This window comes from Lepisosteus platostomus, chromosome 24 (genome assembly GCF_059453375.1).
Source record: "Lepisosteus platostomus isolate fLepPlt1 chromosome 24, fLepPlt1.hap1, whole genome shotgun sequence".
Lineage (NCBI taxonomy): Eukaryota > Metazoa > Chordata > Actinopteri > Semionotiformes > Lepisosteidae > Lepisosteus > Lepisosteus platostomus.
The window spans coordinates 5,990,945-6,007,050 of record NC_142634.1 but is presented as its reverse complement, the minus strand read 5'-3'; the positions used below and the strand labels follow the sequence as shown (position 1 = coordinate 6,007,050).

At 43.2% G+C, this 16,106-nt stretch overlaps 1 long non-coding RNA gene across 2 annotated transcripts in view; it reads left to right on the top strand.

Annotated features, from left to right (window-relative positions):
* LOC148641473 (uncharacterized) overlaps window positions 1-16,106 on the top strand; it is a 109,363-nt gene that overhangs the window by 89,231 nt on the left and 4,026 nt on the right. For both annotated transcript variants that reach the window (XR_015929771.1, XR_015929770.1), the window contains exon 3: window positions 15,811-16,092. This is a non-coding gene — a long non-coding RNA (uncharacterized LOC148641473). The remainder of the gene's footprint in view (window positions 1-15,810; window positions 16,093-16,106) is intronic.

The following is a 16,106-nucleotide window of genomic DNA, read 5'->3' as shown; positions in this document are numbered from 1 at the left end:
TATAGTTATAAGTCCAGAACCCCAACTACTACAATTGTAGCTTATTATCTGTCAGTACCTGTATGGCTCAGACAGGAGTAATGTAATATCTATAATCCTTCCTGAACCTGTCACTGTCAGCCTCAGTGGCTGATTACTTAACACCCAACAACCAACTTGTTTATTCCAAAGACAACCCCAGCAGCTACAAGCTGGACTACCTCTGTCTCCAGACCATTCATCAAAGCTCTGCCCTCTCAGGATGTTTCAGCTAAGAAGCAGCTGTTTCTCTCCCAGCAATGAAGCTGTCTCAGGGACTTCACTGAATGTGGTGGTGCCCATTCAATGTGTGCCTTCTGTAAATTCCAAAAACACCAGGAATTTTTCCCAGATCTCTCATCTGTGCACAGCTTGAGACAAGCGGTCTAAATCAGTTTAAATGTTGTGGCATTACAGAAGGGTGTAATTGCTTTGCTCAGTGTGTGTGTCCCGGATTCCTGTCTGATCTTATTTGTTCCAGCTGAGTTCTGACTCGACTGGACCCGTTGTTTGCTTATTTTAGCACAGTTTAACAGGGATTCCAAGTCACTTCTCATTGTCAGTATAAAGTACAAAATTGTAATACAATTCCAGGACTGTGGCTCTCTTGGACAAGGAATTATATAAGAGCTCCCTGGGCAGGCTACACTGGACACAAGAGTTCTGCTACCATACATCATGTTAGAAGACATCTTCTGTAACTTGAAATCAGTCCACAAATTTAAGACAATATTGAAAAGAATATTGGGCTATACTGTACAAAATACAAGACAGGCTTTAACACGCCTGTAATGTAACATTTTTGATAAATTGATAAATAAGTACATAAATGATATCACGGGGAATGGCCATCATAACATGATTACAAAAACAACAAGCTAGAACCCATAAAGTACTGCAAACCACTGCAACTCGATTTTAGTTTTTAGGACAATTTTGTAAACTAAATGTCTTGGTCCCAAAACTGAAAATAATTGACTTATAAATACAGTATAATAAGTTGCCACTTAAAGACAGTTTACTGCTTTACAGTACGTGTGCTGATGTCAGCCCCCAGCACATCACACGTACCTCCTGTTGGTCCGGCTGGACCACATTCAGGCCTGATCTTCCTGATGCCCTGTCCAGCTGAGGAGTATTCACTGGCGCTGCACAGGAGGTCGTGTCCACTATCTCCTTGCCATCGGCGCCAGTCAGCTCAGGGCAAAGGGAAGGAGTGGTAGACGAGAACGCACACACGGAAAGCCATCTAGCACTAATCACAGCTGAAGCAGTACTGCCTTGCCAACCTTTGCTTGCCCTGTTCTGGGTGGTTTTGCTGCAAAATGGTTTTAGGCAGTTGCTGATTGCACTAATGTTTGTGGCCTGTTAATTTGTTTTGTTAAAAAACATTACAGGGTTCCTAATTGCTTGATATCACATAAACCATACAAACCATGATTACATACTATTTATGATAATGCTTTTCCCATAGCATTCCAGTTCTGTACACTTGGAAATGCATTTAAGTTCTTCCATAGGAATTCAGTCACATCTTGGACCCTCAGCAATTATTACAGTAGGCAGGCTTATTATTTTTTCAAGGTAAACTCTGCCTTCACCCTTGAGGTCTTTTCAGAGACACTGGATTTTGTATTTTACATATATATGTATATCATAACCGATAATCTATTTTGTAAGATGTATATTGCCTCATGTTATTTCAACACTTTCCTCGAGCTGGCATGCATACCTGTGTAGCCTTTTCTGAGCAATCTTGGACAAGTCTTGGCAGAAGACGATTAAATTCTGCCGTGAAATGTTTATATGTATTTCAGTGCCATATGGACCGTTTCGAGAACAATAAGACATGCAATACATCATTCTCAACAGCAAAGAATCTTTGCACAAATTCTGGCATGGAGGGCGAAAAATGAGGATGATGATTAAAGTTATGATGAAGAGCTGATAATGAATATGACTAGATTAAAATTAAAGTGATTTTTAAAGAATTTTATGCAGCCGGTCTTTTAAGATGAATTGTGCACACCAACTCAGATACATGTGGTCTACCACCAACTGGATTTTGAATTATGACCAAAGAAGAAGTTTCTAAGTGTTTTACAGTGCATTTCAAGTAGATACAAGGAAGACCGCTTCTATTTTGCTACACATTGTGTGAGATGGAAATGCAGTTTGTCTCAACAGTTCTTTATCCGGCAAAAAGATCAAATCTTAAATTAGATTTACATGGTCACAGGAAGGTGGCTTCGGATCCTCCTTTGTGGTTCAGCCTGCAACGCACCCCCAGAGCACCAGGCCTGAGCTCAATTCAGGCTCTGCTTTTCAAAAGAACAGCACAGTCAGAGCTCTCCATCAGCCTACTCCATCAGAGTGATTTGCTTATCAGGAATCCATTGTAAGAAGAAGAGCCTTGTCTTAAATGGTATTAGGTTGACAGGCAGGCTGTGTGTTTGACAGGAGGAGAGAGCTGGCAGCACCTGTCTGGAGACAGCCTCGTGCTGACTCACCCCTCCTGAGTTCTTCTACAAAGTGCTTCAGTAGCTGTGGGGGGAGATGTTATGATTTGGCTTTCTGTTCTTGACTTTTCAAATAAAATCCCTCCTATTGACAGCTACACATCAGTGCCATCTATTGGTCACTCACAGAAGAAGAACTTTTCTCCAGTTGGGAGATTTATACATTTGGGTTTTTTGTAACGTTACTTGAAAAACTTACTCCGATACACGGTGTATGTAGGTTTTTTATAATCAAAATGGACTTTCCCTTGTTAGAGCTGCAGGAACAAATGTTTCTGTCGTGAATGAGAAGAACAGACACCCCCCACCTGCCAAGACACACTGGCAGCCATCTTTAAATAGGATTAGTCATAATAATTCCTTACACTTATATAGCGCTTTTCTGGACACTCCATTCAAAGCGCCTCACAGGTAATGGGGATGCCCTCCACCACCACCAGTGTGCTCGTCAGCTCACCACACACCAGCTCTCAGTGGGGAGGAGAACAGAGTGATGAAGCCCGTTCAGAGATGAGGATTATTAGGAGGCCATGATTGGTAAGGGCCAATTGCCAGGACGCCAAGGTACTGTAACACTCCTACTCTTTTTCAAGAAACACTCTGGGATTTGTAATGACCGCAGAGAGTCAGGACCTCGGTTTTATGTCTCATCCGAAGGACGGCGCCTTTTTACAGTATAGTGTCCCCCCTCACTATACTGGGGCATTACGACCAACACAGACCGCAGGGTGAGCACCCCCTGCTGGCCCCACTAACACCTCTTCCAGCAGCAACCTTAGTTTTTCCCAGGAGTCTCCCATCCAGGTACTGACCAGGCTCACACCTGCTGGGCTTCGGTGGGCTGCCAGTTGCGAGCTGCAGGGTGATATGGCTGCTGGCTGCAATTAAAGTCTATAGACAGCCACTTAAAATCTGGCTACGATTAAAATCTGATCAGCTCCCAGTGAAAGGAGGAACACTACTTTAGCAAGCCCTGCTGATGACATGAATGTTTATCGTGAGATAGTCAGGTAAAGAGGCTCAGGTGTAGTCCTACAGTCCAGTCATTGCAGATTCTAGCCGGGGATCTGAGCACACAAATGGCCAAGCAGCCCTAGAGCTGGGGGAGCTCAAGGCAAGGGCAGCCCCTGTCACTCTCTGCGGGCGCTGTTGGCTTGCTGTCCGGTCAGCGAGAGTTGTGCCAATTGTGCAGCGGCTGCCCGTTGGCCTGATTGTCATGGTTAGGCATGGCTCATAAAGTAGCTGGCCTGAGAGAGTCAGACTGCTGAAAATTATGAAGCAAGTGGGTGACAAATTGACAAAATTGTGGGGAAAGGTAAAGAAAAAAACTCATTTTAAGTCAATAATGATTAGTTTGTGAAAAGTGTGTTGTGTGCCTTATGTTTTTAAGGATGTGTGATAAAGCACGACTTAAATTTAATATTTTTCTTGAAGTGTAACAGTTTATTATGAAAACAGTTTATTCTAAATAAAATTTATCATGAAAGGTCAAAGGACTTTGTGGAAAGTAGGGGGAGCTGTGTAAAAATCCCCACTGAACAGCTCAGTAGCACAAGCAGGGCTTTTGGCTGAAGAATCAAGTTTGCTCTTTCCGTCTGCAGTTTGTTTGTTTCAGCTTTAAAAGCTCTCAGCAGCTGGCCTGTGCTGCTGCCACCAGAAAAATAATTATTAAAAAGAAATGTGTGATACGTGACCTCTCTGCACTTTTTGTTGTGTGTAAATTAAACATGGGGGTCTGTAACAGGCCGCACGCTGAAAACCTGAATTAAGAAGGTATTGAAAAAGGAGGGCCTGTGTCTCCCAACATGTTTGCAGAATAGATACAGTGTATCCATGTCTCACTATCTCACCTGCTGCCGTCTTTCAGCAGCGCTATTGAGGACGGAGGGGGGTGCTGCACTCCTTTCTACAGTGCAAATCTGCGTGTCGTCGCTTGACTTTATTGATCAAACCTCAGGTGCTGACTCTGCTCCACATAGCACCTTGCGCACGGCAAGCGGTCCTTTTCATTGCTGCTTTAATACGTCTTAATCGTGTTACAGATTTCTAAGTTCTGCGAATCAGGTAGGTAAACAGTGGGCTGAATGCAGCGTTTTATTTCTAGTTTTTCCAAAAAGAAAGAAACACACTAAACAAACTTTAATTGTGTGCCCCTTTCAGTACAGTACAAATAGCTGCTAATGTGATCCAATTAAGCTGCATTAGACATTGGCTTACCACTTGTAAAGTCTGTTGACAGTTTCTGTTAAAGGTCTATTATATGAACGTGGGTACTGCCGACAGGGATACTGTTTCGAAAAACAGTAGGGCGAGCATGTGGGCTTTTGTTCTGGTGATTCTTGCAGCTGCCTCTCTCTATCCAAAGGTGCTGTTGGAGACCTATTCCCCATTGAGGAACTGTGTCCACTGGCAGCTCCTGAATGCCGAGCTTGACTTTTTCTGAGGGAAGAACTTAGAAAAGCTAGCATGGAACAGGGTTGACGTGCAGCTGGTCTCTTTTAGGGTCTTTCCAGTTTCACATACTGTACAATACAGTAAAAAAGGGATCATCTGGACTTGCAATTATTTTTGTCTCTCCACTTTAACTGTCGTTTTTTCTTTGGGGGCTTGCATGTTATTTTTAACATGGCTCAAGTGCAGTGAGTGTTGTTTTTAACTGTACGGAAAGAGCAGATGGGATGAAGCTAAACCCAACACAGAATAAAACTGAGAACCAGGGATCGTGAGCTGGTGAGAGAAGCTCAGGTACTTCATGAGCCAGTGTCCTCACATCAGACAGCACTGTACATGCAACTTTCCGTTACTCGGAGAATGTGGTGAGTTTTTTGCACAAGGGAGGTCGTTATCCCTCTTTTCATATGCATCTCCTTAGGGCTGGTCATGGATGCACATGACCAAATTCCTAAGTACATCTTTGGGTCGATTTTAAAAGCAAGTGAATATTGTGTTTTGAAAAACCTTGGCCTTAGTGTTGATGTGCACCCAGTCATCTATTACCAGACTGTAAGTAATGCTTGTTCAGACTCCAGTTTTGAAAAGAATTCATGGCTTAGTATGCACTACCACACTGAGGGTAAGACTCTCTTGACCCATCTGAGTGAGTCCATCTCTGGTTCAAGAGATCTGCTGGACCTCATTCCAGCAGAGTTACCATTTGCTTCGTTGAACCAGTTATGGTCTTAATTGATCAAAGTTGAGATGGTCTTCAGCTGCTGATTGAAGGTGCCTATAAAATATAAAGGAACTGAGCTTCCCCAAGACCACTAGCAGATGTTGATGTTCTTCAGTATATGACAAATTGCGAAGCGGGCTGAACTGGATCTTGAGGATCCTGGTGCTGCCAATCACAGCTGGGTTCTGCTGGGTCCATTTCGCGTGCGTACTGTACGATCGTGTCCACCTTTGATCCTCGCAGGCACACTCAAGTACGTGAAGCGGGTCATTCCTTTATTACTGCCTGCAGCGCAACCACACTCTAGGGCATTTGTTTGTAAAGACAAAAATAATGTTTTGCCGGTTTTCTAATTTGGTTAACGTGATCGTTTGATTTTGGCTCCACGACTCTTCTTGCGTTTCAAGAAGAGAAAGAATCGGCTTGCCGGCAAGGCCATGGAGACAAAGGATTTAATTCTGGGTGCGAGCTGTTCTCAGGCCGAAGGATGACAGATGCCTCCTGCTGATTGGCTGGTTGCTCCTCAGCTGGGAGCCGCTGTCAACAGGCACTAATTAACCCAATCAGAGAGGAAGGAAGTGGCACAGAAAGGACACTTTGTTAGCTGTTCTGTTTGTGAAGTTTTTTTTTTCCAAAACACTCAATTCTTCTCTCTTTTTCCCCTTCTCTTAAGACTGATACAAATTCTGTGCCACACACTGACAAAGAAATTGTATATTGACGTAATAAAATAAATATTCACACAAGATGCCTCAATTAAGATGGGGGCTTCATTGTTGTTCCACATAATGGCACCGATGACAAAGTTATTGCTTCGCATTGTGCATAATTTTAAATAGCACACAATGGGTAGAGCACCTTCCTGCCCTGAATAGTTGCCATTATGCGATTCACCATGTGAAACAAACATCTGAAGGGGGAAAAAAAGAAATGAAAGACAGGAATCTGACCGTGGATTTGGGAATATCACAAAGATTGTCGCCTCTGATGTAATAATCACACAATAACATTTGATATGAAACATTCAGTCATGCTAATGTTTGATGCGCGAGTTGTTTCATCTATATTAGATAGCTGATTTTAACTCAAATAGTATCGTAATTTCTAAAAATGAAAGAGGCTATAAGGATACCATTCATATGTATGAATATCTGATTCTAATATAATAAATACATGTGCTTAAGTGTGTGTGGGATTGTTACTATCAAGATCAGTAGAGAACGTTTAGTGTGCTTTAATAGCAGGGAGTAGAACGTTGGTACTAACTGGCCAGGGGTCTGTGATTAAGGGCTTATTGACCCCTGACCCTAGGAAGTGTTTGGGAGGAGAAGCAGTTAATCAGAGCAGCACTTAGCTGCAGAGGAAGGGATAGCTCTTATCAGGCCCTGCACAGGAACCACGGGCTTCAAGTGAAGACTGATGACTTTCTGGGAGGAAAGGAGAAGAAAATAGAAATCTTCTTAAGATCTGTAATGTTTCTTGGCAAACAATCTGAGAGACCGAGACTGTGCCAGAACCGTCTTGTACCATATTAGTAGGATTTGAACATGACAATGTTTAAAGTAGTATACAGTGAAGTAAAACTTTAACACATAAAATAGAAATTAAAGAAGGAGTGTTGTACTTTCCATTTGAGACAGGAGGTTGAAACATATTCATCAGACCAGAGTTAGCATTAACTGTGTCTTGTACAGATAATATTATAACTGAAGCCTCAGATAGACTGAATTCTTGACTACTTTATAGCAAAGCCTTTCTAATTCCAAGTCCTTGTCCATTCCTTCATCATGTGGCGTGACACAGGCCCACCCTGCCAAATTGGTAGAACAGGCTTCACAGTGAAAACTGCTTACGGGTCAGTTAGAAAAATCAAAATATTTGCCTCCTTCTGGCTGTTGTAGTTATTTTAAACCACATCAAAGCAGGGTCATTGGCTGGCAATAGACTGTTTAGGTTATGTTGGAATGGCACTCTCACACACACACTCCAGCACACAGATATTTTAAACCTGCCTGCCCTATGAAAGTTCCTGCTAATATTATTTTTGAGCTCTTATTGGAGCATGCAGTTGTGAATGGCAGACTAGGCAGTCGGGTGTCACCCTCCCATGGCCAAGCTTGGATTCCTTCCATGCCAATAGTCTTAGGAGATCAAGTAAAACAGATTAATCAAATTAATGTCTGCAGTTATATATACTGTCCCTCCAAAAAGCGTGCGTGGAAAATATGGTGAATTTCCAAACCTGTCATCCAGTTAATGTTTATGATTCACATGTTGCATGCACTGCAACCAAACTCATCTTTCACAATAAAGGGTTCGAGCATGAGGTCATGAATTCCTTAAATTATACATGTAAGGTGTCCATTTGTTCTTTGGAACACGTGCAGAATTTAAGAAGACACATTAAGAAACCATCAATCCATAACAGGAAAGTGTCACACATATGTCCATATCAGAACACATACACCCCCATAATTGCCTTGAGATAGCACCAGCAAAAACACTCTTGAGTGGTCAAAGTCTTCAACAGCTTGTGTGACCTTGCCTGATTGGCTCTGCTGATTGCTTTGATGCCCTCTGTGTGGCAGATTCTACAGTGGGACTACCATACTGTAGATTTAGCCACTTCATTGTGTCTTATAGGTCTTGTATCAGTCAGCTGGTGAGAAGCAGTGATTGGGGTTCTGCACTTAGAACTGAAAGATTGTAGGTTCAAGTCCCAAGCAAGCCACTGCTATTGAACCCCTTGAGTGAGGGTTTTCATGAAAATAGTTTTAGTAGAATATCCAGCTGTATAAATGGGTGCAAACGTACTCTCTGAATAAAACTGCGGCCAGGTTAATTCATAATAATCAAGCTCTTATTTGCTATGACACTCTTCACAACCCTTGCCACAGAGCGCTTTACAGATTAGCATAACAATAAACAGGCCCTGTGAGATGGAGGCAAGGAACTCCCAGTTGGAAAAAATAAACCTCTGGGGGTCCCAGGTCTGATGGTGGGCCCCCTCCGTGCAATGGGTTTGTGGGACATTAATCATAATAGATCATGAAGAGCTTCAAGGAAGTCCAGGCTGATATCCTGTCATCCTTTGTCTGTGGTCAGGGTTATCAGAGTGAAACTGCTGGGGTTTCCTGGGTCTGCAACATTGGGTCTTACGTGTACACCACATTTTATATCTTACCAAAGCACTGTATCATCTTTCCATGCACAGTTTCTTTTCAGGGAAGTACTATGCGATACACACCCCTTAATTATTGCTGTTGTTTTAATTATTTAATGGGCGTGGTCTGTAACACAGACCCTGTTCTTTATTACACATTTTATTTTTTGCATTTGTGGTAGGCCACTTCATTTTCCCCATAGAACCTTTGTATTCTGCTCTAATATACAGTATAGCAGCGGTGCACTTACTCCCAGTAAGTGCTATTGGAGGAAGAAAGATGCCCTTATCTGTACATTCTCGTCTGCTGCACTACTTCTTCATGGCTCACCTATCAGACTGCTTGCAATGGTCAACAGCAGGACAGAGGCTGTAACAAATGTCAAACCTGTTTACAGGAATGTTTTTTGGTCAAAAGGCACTATGCGGTGAGCCCATATATGCTGTGATCCAGTAGATGTAGGTCTCTAGCTGTTGATTCGATAAATGAATTCAACCCATTTCATAGGTTCTGGTGTATTCATATATTCAGTATAATGCAGTGCCAGCAGCTCAAAGCATGTATGTTCAGACTTAATCTTGATTCCTGCCTCTCTTGTACAGATGCTTGTACTGTGTAGGTAAACTGGTAGCCTCTCAGATATGGGGGCTTGTTGCCCTTTTCATGTCTGCAGGATTGTGTAGCAATGTCCCTGCACAGCTACGCTACAGCAAATACTGTAGCTTGCTGTGGCAGTAGTACCACACCCCTATTCATTCAAAACATGCTGCTCCTTCATGCAAATAATAACACAAGAAGACAAATGGTTATTGTTTAAGAGCGGTCGTACATCCATGGCTGGAATTGCATGACTGCATGATAAAAAAAAAAAAACAATTCACTTTTATTTCCACAACGACAGGACGGTGCTCTTGAATCGCGCAAAGGTAAGCTGCAGAAGATGAGCGGTGCCGCCGAAAATAACCATGCTGTGTTTTATTTACATTCCGCCCAACAAGTCCTGCACCCAGGCATGCGGTTTTAATCTCTGCGGTTCACTGTTTCCCTTGCTCATTAATCACTTCGATTCAAGGAGGAGAAATCAAACAAGAGCGATTTCCATAGGGGCCCCGTCATCTCCACTTCCTGTCTCTTCACTAGACCAATTAAAAGCAAATGCATCAATTTCTTTAAAAGAATGTTGTATCTCATACGCGTACGTAAACAGCACACCGAGAGAAACAACCGTAGACAATAGCAGATATTTTGCTGCGTCTCTCGTCACTTTTCACCAGAAGTTAAGCGTTTATGATCATGCTAAAAGCTCACACAGCAAAACTCATAAATACGGGCACACAAGACACACTAAAACAGAACCAATTTTACCTCATCATAGCAAATGAAGTGAACTGTGTACTAACTTGATCGTATATGAGTTTTCTGTTGTATGATTACATATTAACTAACGTGTTGCGAGAGATTTTCTCAGATCTGTGGCCCTCAAGGGCTTGAGTTGCTCATCGCTGACAGTACACTAAACTATATGGTCTAGAAATCACCTAAAGGTGTAGGCAGGGTCAGATTGCCTAGAGCAGAAAGAGGCATTGTGTGACTCAGGGGCAATGGGAGCTGTCACTGGATCAGGAACTGATTGCCCTCTTGCAGGTAGCTTAGGTAAAAGAGATCTCCAGAGCTCCATTACACGATAGGGGATGAATTGTTTATATTTGAACACTATTAAACCCTTGATCATCGTGGTCATTTAGAATGGGTTTGCCTGGACAGCTGGTTAGCGATCTCTGTTTCAATATACAGTAGGTGAAGGCGAAGTCCAGACCAGAGTGACAGCTGGTCTCTGAGCCAGAGCTCATCCTGGTTACTGCAACGGCCAGCGAACTAGAGAGCAATGACACCCCCCCCCCCCCTGCCTGGGACATTGACGGCGTCAATGTACATATACTGTACATAATCTATAAATACACGCCTTCAATATTCTTAACTAAATGAATCAAATCCCATGAGCACTGTATTTCAGTAATTTATGGTCAAACAAAACCGGCTTAGACAAAGAGTTATGGCCTACGATTTGCTTGTTTTGGCTGCGTCTTGAAAGGCTTCACCTTGTCCGACACATCAGCCGAGTCGGGGTGGGGGTGGGGGGGCAGAGCGTGGCGCTCCATTCCCAAAATCAGCTGCTCTCCAGATGGGTGGCCTGTAGGCCGGCTTCATTCTGCCCCCCCATGAGAGCCCGAAACCACCCAAACCCTGCACTTCGAATAACAACCGAAAAAAAAAAACCAGAGCACCTAATAACTGCTAAACCCGACTTATTATAAACAAGCAGGACATTTTTTTTTGCAGTCAAATTTACGATGGAAAAATTTCTATGCCATGGAAGGGATTTTTTTTTGGTCTTTTTCATTTCTGCTCATATAGGCCTTAGTTTGTGCTGACATGTTATTCCAATAACAAACGTAACAGTTGCAAGATGGAGAGCCCTTGATTTATAACTCGTTAGGTTTGTTTTCCCATTGGAAACAAAGGGTCCTGGGCAACAGGCAGTAAACAGAGCTGTAGGACTCCCTGAGGGCTCCTGCTGCCCACACCAGCTCAGCCTGGCACACAGCGCTCGAGAAAACAGCCGCAACACCAGGAAATTAGCCAAACACACCTTTAATGAAGCCAATATTGATCACTGAAACAGGAACGCACCTGGTTTTGAGACTGAAAAATCGAAGACATTTAATGTCTTATTTCTTCTTTCTTGTGTTTATCCAAATGTGTTCCTAAGACCCTTGGTCTCTGTGATACCAATATAATTGCACTGACACTAATTGAGCGTGACTAGAGCATCTGTCATTGCACTGGGGCCTTAGAATCTATATTTATTTTCCCTAATTATCTTACATTAACTCTAATTATACCTCAGCTGTCTTTACAGTTTTTTTAGGACAAATGGCAGATAGCTAGCCTTCAGTTTCCGAAGTCTCAGATTTTGGAAAAAGGAGATGCACTTAAGAGCAGAACAGGTGGCAAGATCTCCAGGCCACTTAGGGGCGAAATTCCCATGCAGAAGCCCTGGATCAGCTGTAAATCTAGTTCATCAACAGATAATCATGAAGCAATATAAACTGTATCAAGTAACACGAGTTCCCTTCCTTGTCTTCATTACAATTTATTTAAGGTCATCTGTTTTCCTCGGGGTCTAGTTGGACACATGAGCTGGCTTTTTTAAAATAAAATAAAACCATGCAACATGTTTAAAATGGATATATCTCTATAATAACTGTCATGATCTAAGATCTCTTACATCGTTTTTTACAATTAGTAATTTGGAAAATACAGCAAACTAAAAAACATTCAGCTTTCTTTATTAAAGCAAATGGGTTATAAATATTTGCTAACACTTTTGCAAGACACATCTGTCTTTTCTTACCCCACAGAGACCGCAGGGATGGCAAGCATTTGTCTGTTTTCTTTTAATGCATACACGCTAAACCCTGAGACACGCATTGCTTGGCCTGTGGATACACCAATGCGTTCTCGTATTCCCAGTTACCGGAGAGAACGCACCATGTGAGCAGCCCCTTTGTCGGGTAACCTAGCGGGGATAACGAGCTGAGCAGAACGCACAGGCAGGGCACTGCGCCAGTCCCAGACGACACTCCAGTTCGCACCCGGCACGTGCCGCCCCAGGCCGTGGGGTGCTGCATGATTGTGTGCAGAGGTGAGCGCTGATGGGGTTACAGGCCATTGTCAGAACAAGACTCTGACGAAGGCAGATCTGTGATACATCTGCGGGTGGGTCAGAGACAGGAGCGGAGTGCTGAGAGGAACAGCACAGCATGGGGGCTCCCGTCTGGTGTCGAGGTGTCGAGCCGCACAGCCAGCCTGCCAGGCCTGCAGCACAGCCTGAACGACCGTATTAAACGATCACGACTTTCCATTTAGAAACAATGGCAGAGCAGCACAGTTAAGTCTCACCACAAATGTCATTTACCCTGATCTGAACTGAACAGTACGAACATAAGAACAGCTGCAGAATAGAGGAGGCCATTCTGCCCCTTTAACTCCTTTTGGACAGCCATTCCTTGAAGGAAGCCAGAGAATCAGCTTCAATAACAGGGCTGGGTAGCAGGGTGGCTTTTCCATTCAGTTTCCATATAGTTCAGTGCTATTCATGAGACAAAGATCCTATACCATGGCTATCCGTGATTCTGATTTCTTTATTAGTTTCAATACATCACATTTACTAACAGTGAATTCATGTGACGCCAAGATTTATATTTCCAAAGCACACTGCACATGCCTCACATGCCTGTTCCAAGTGTTGAGAAATTAGCAGAACACACATGCAAATAACTGCAATTCCCACTCCCTGCTCGCAGCGGAAAGACACAGCTGTTTTGTGGGCGGCAGTCCACCTAGTTATTAAACTGAGAACATTCAGCATACTGCTTTGAGTGACAGGTTGCTCCCTGTCCTCTGTGCGAAAATAGCTCCATCTCAGCAGGAAGGGGAAACACTTAAAAACAGTCCTTCAGACCTCCAGAGAGCTCCTTTTCAAAACTCGGCAGTGAATTGTATGTCTTGAGAAACTCCTGCATCTTTTTGCAAACTGCGTTAGCATCGATCCCACGAACAGCGACAAACGACTCCGCTTGCTCTACATGAGCAATTAATCAATTAATTCTATTTGCTGCCTGTCAGAACAGCGCCATGTTTTTGTTTCACACGCTGGTTATTCTTTCTGTCTTGTGTGGTCTTGCGCTGTGTAGAACCGTGTGAAAATGGGGTGCCTTCCCATTGCTGTACTGCCCAATGCCCAGCACATTAAGTTAAACAAAAAGTCAGAGACTCTTTACACGGTTCACAAACGCCATCCCTGTGATTATTTTCTCCTGTCTCATGGCTCCATATATCCATGGCTACTTGCAGACAGCACCCAAGCTGGGGGTTAGACCTTGAGACAACCAACCCCATATGGAGTCTACACAAACAGACACTGCCAAGAGTCGGCGTAGGGAGGGGGTATCTGTGGAAGATAGAATGAGCACAGTTTCAGACAGAGGAAGAAACAAACTCAGATCAAGTACAGAGGGGCCACATGGGTCAGACCAAAGGTTTCAGACCCAATGTGTTAGCAATTACAGACAACTGCCACCCTTGGTTGGATTGGTTAGCATGATACACTGGTACATTTTAGTTTGCATTTAGTGAATTATTCCACCCCCTGCCCATAAAAAAACAATGAAACTTCCAATGGATTTCTAAAACAGGGTGCACGCCTCAGTCACCCGAGTGATTATAAAGAAGAAGAGTGATTATAAAACACAGGGTCACTCAAACAATGTGCTGATGACTTTTTGTGGACTGGTTCTCCTGCTCCCAAGCAGTGTTTTGAGGGTAGGTTCTCCTGTTGCTAAGCAGTGTTTTGGCCATTACAGTTGACCATGATCCTTCTGGCTTGTGTTAGCATATTGACATTCTGAACGTGCCCCATCAGTGATGTTATGACTGGAATTCTACTGTCTCAGAAGTTCACTATGTTGCTCCTGTGACATACTGTATAAAGTGATTTGCAGCAGCTTGTTGTGAGATAACAGCATACCCAATGCTTGCTTGTGCTCATCCTTGGATAATCGTACTATCAGTGTGTGGGACAGAGACCTGCTTATTAGGAATTTATGTTTTGTATCAAAGTCTTCTCAGGTGTGGCACAGTTACTTCAATGCTCCGATTATGTCATGCAGTGTTATTTGTGATGCCATGCATGATCTCTCCTCTGTTACACACAATTTTGTTTTGGGGGCGGGGGGAGCAATATAGAATCATCATTTACTTGTCTTCCTTTTTCTTCCTCCTTGCCAAACATATAGCATAATACAATTCAGTTTCCTTAATGACTGAAACTTTACAGCAAAGAAAAAAGAGGATCTGGTTCTCGAAACCCTTTCTGAGGTCACTTTTATTCCAATTTATTTGGTTAAACATTGTTGATGAGAATTTGAACCCACGATATTTTGGGTATAAGTCCAGAGCTCTTAACCTCCAATCTCCTACACATGCACCCCTGGAGATTAGATGCACTTTTCAAGTGTGGTTTTTCCACACTGTTTTTCTCCAGGTTTCGAAACGTAATGAAAGATTTCGCTGCAGCCCTTTCATGCTGTGAAAAATGCTCGACTTCACAATCAGCAGCCGGTCTCTCGCAGTACTTTGCTCAATGTATAGCCTTTTGGCTGTCTTGAGTGATTCGCAGATGTAATTACCAAGGACTGAAGCTGGAATTTGGTGAGACAATGTGTGAGGAGAAGATAAATTCTGCCTCCAGGTTCACCAGCAGCAAAGTTATTAATTTTGAAAAGCTGAACTCCGCTCGGCTTCCATCCAGTAGTGTTTCTTGCAAAGTTTATGTCTTTTGCCGAGGAGACTGTAATATGCACTGTATGTGTGCTGATGTGTAGTTCAAGGCGCCTGGACAGAGCTGTGAATTTAAATATTTGCTGGTGTCTACTTTCATATTTAGGAAACAGCCGAGTCAAAGTGTTCTCCATGAAATTCCCACATGTGCTGCTTTAGTAAGACTAATAGCAGGGGGATGCTGTGTGACACAACAGCCAGACAGGAACAGCTCTGAAATTCAAGTAAAGTGCTGGTATTAATGCCATGGATTAGCCTAGGAAGATATTGCGTTGTCGTTCAGTAAATCTGCACCGTGTTTGTACATATTTTCCCCATTGTTTTCCTCCTCTACCACCACACATTTACTTTGCTTAACCACAGCTTTCCACTGTTATCATACCACTTAAAGCTTCACCTTGCCTTTAAAGACAAATCCGGCTTTCGACGGGCTTTACTGTAATTTTATCATGGTAATTATGATACACGGCATTGTTGCACCGCTTTTGAAAGAGAAAGAAGATATCTAAAACAATCACGCCTTTTCTTCTTATAGAAGTGTCTGCTGTGATGGTCCTGCACCAGCTATGCTTGTTACCACAGCCTCATGAACACAAAAGGCCCTGCAGCTGCCATGAACTCACCCGGGAGAACATGGCCAGGCATGGCACACAGCAAAGGAGGTGGAATGTGAGCCCCCTCAGATCATGTTTTGCAAAAATGTTTCAATGCAGCCTGCTTTTGTGAAGGATAGTGCTGGACATAAAGCACTCCGAGAGAGGAATGCCTTGAGACCCACAGTGAAAAGAGAGAATCCCATTCTCCAATCACTGGCTAGGTAGGTGAGCACAG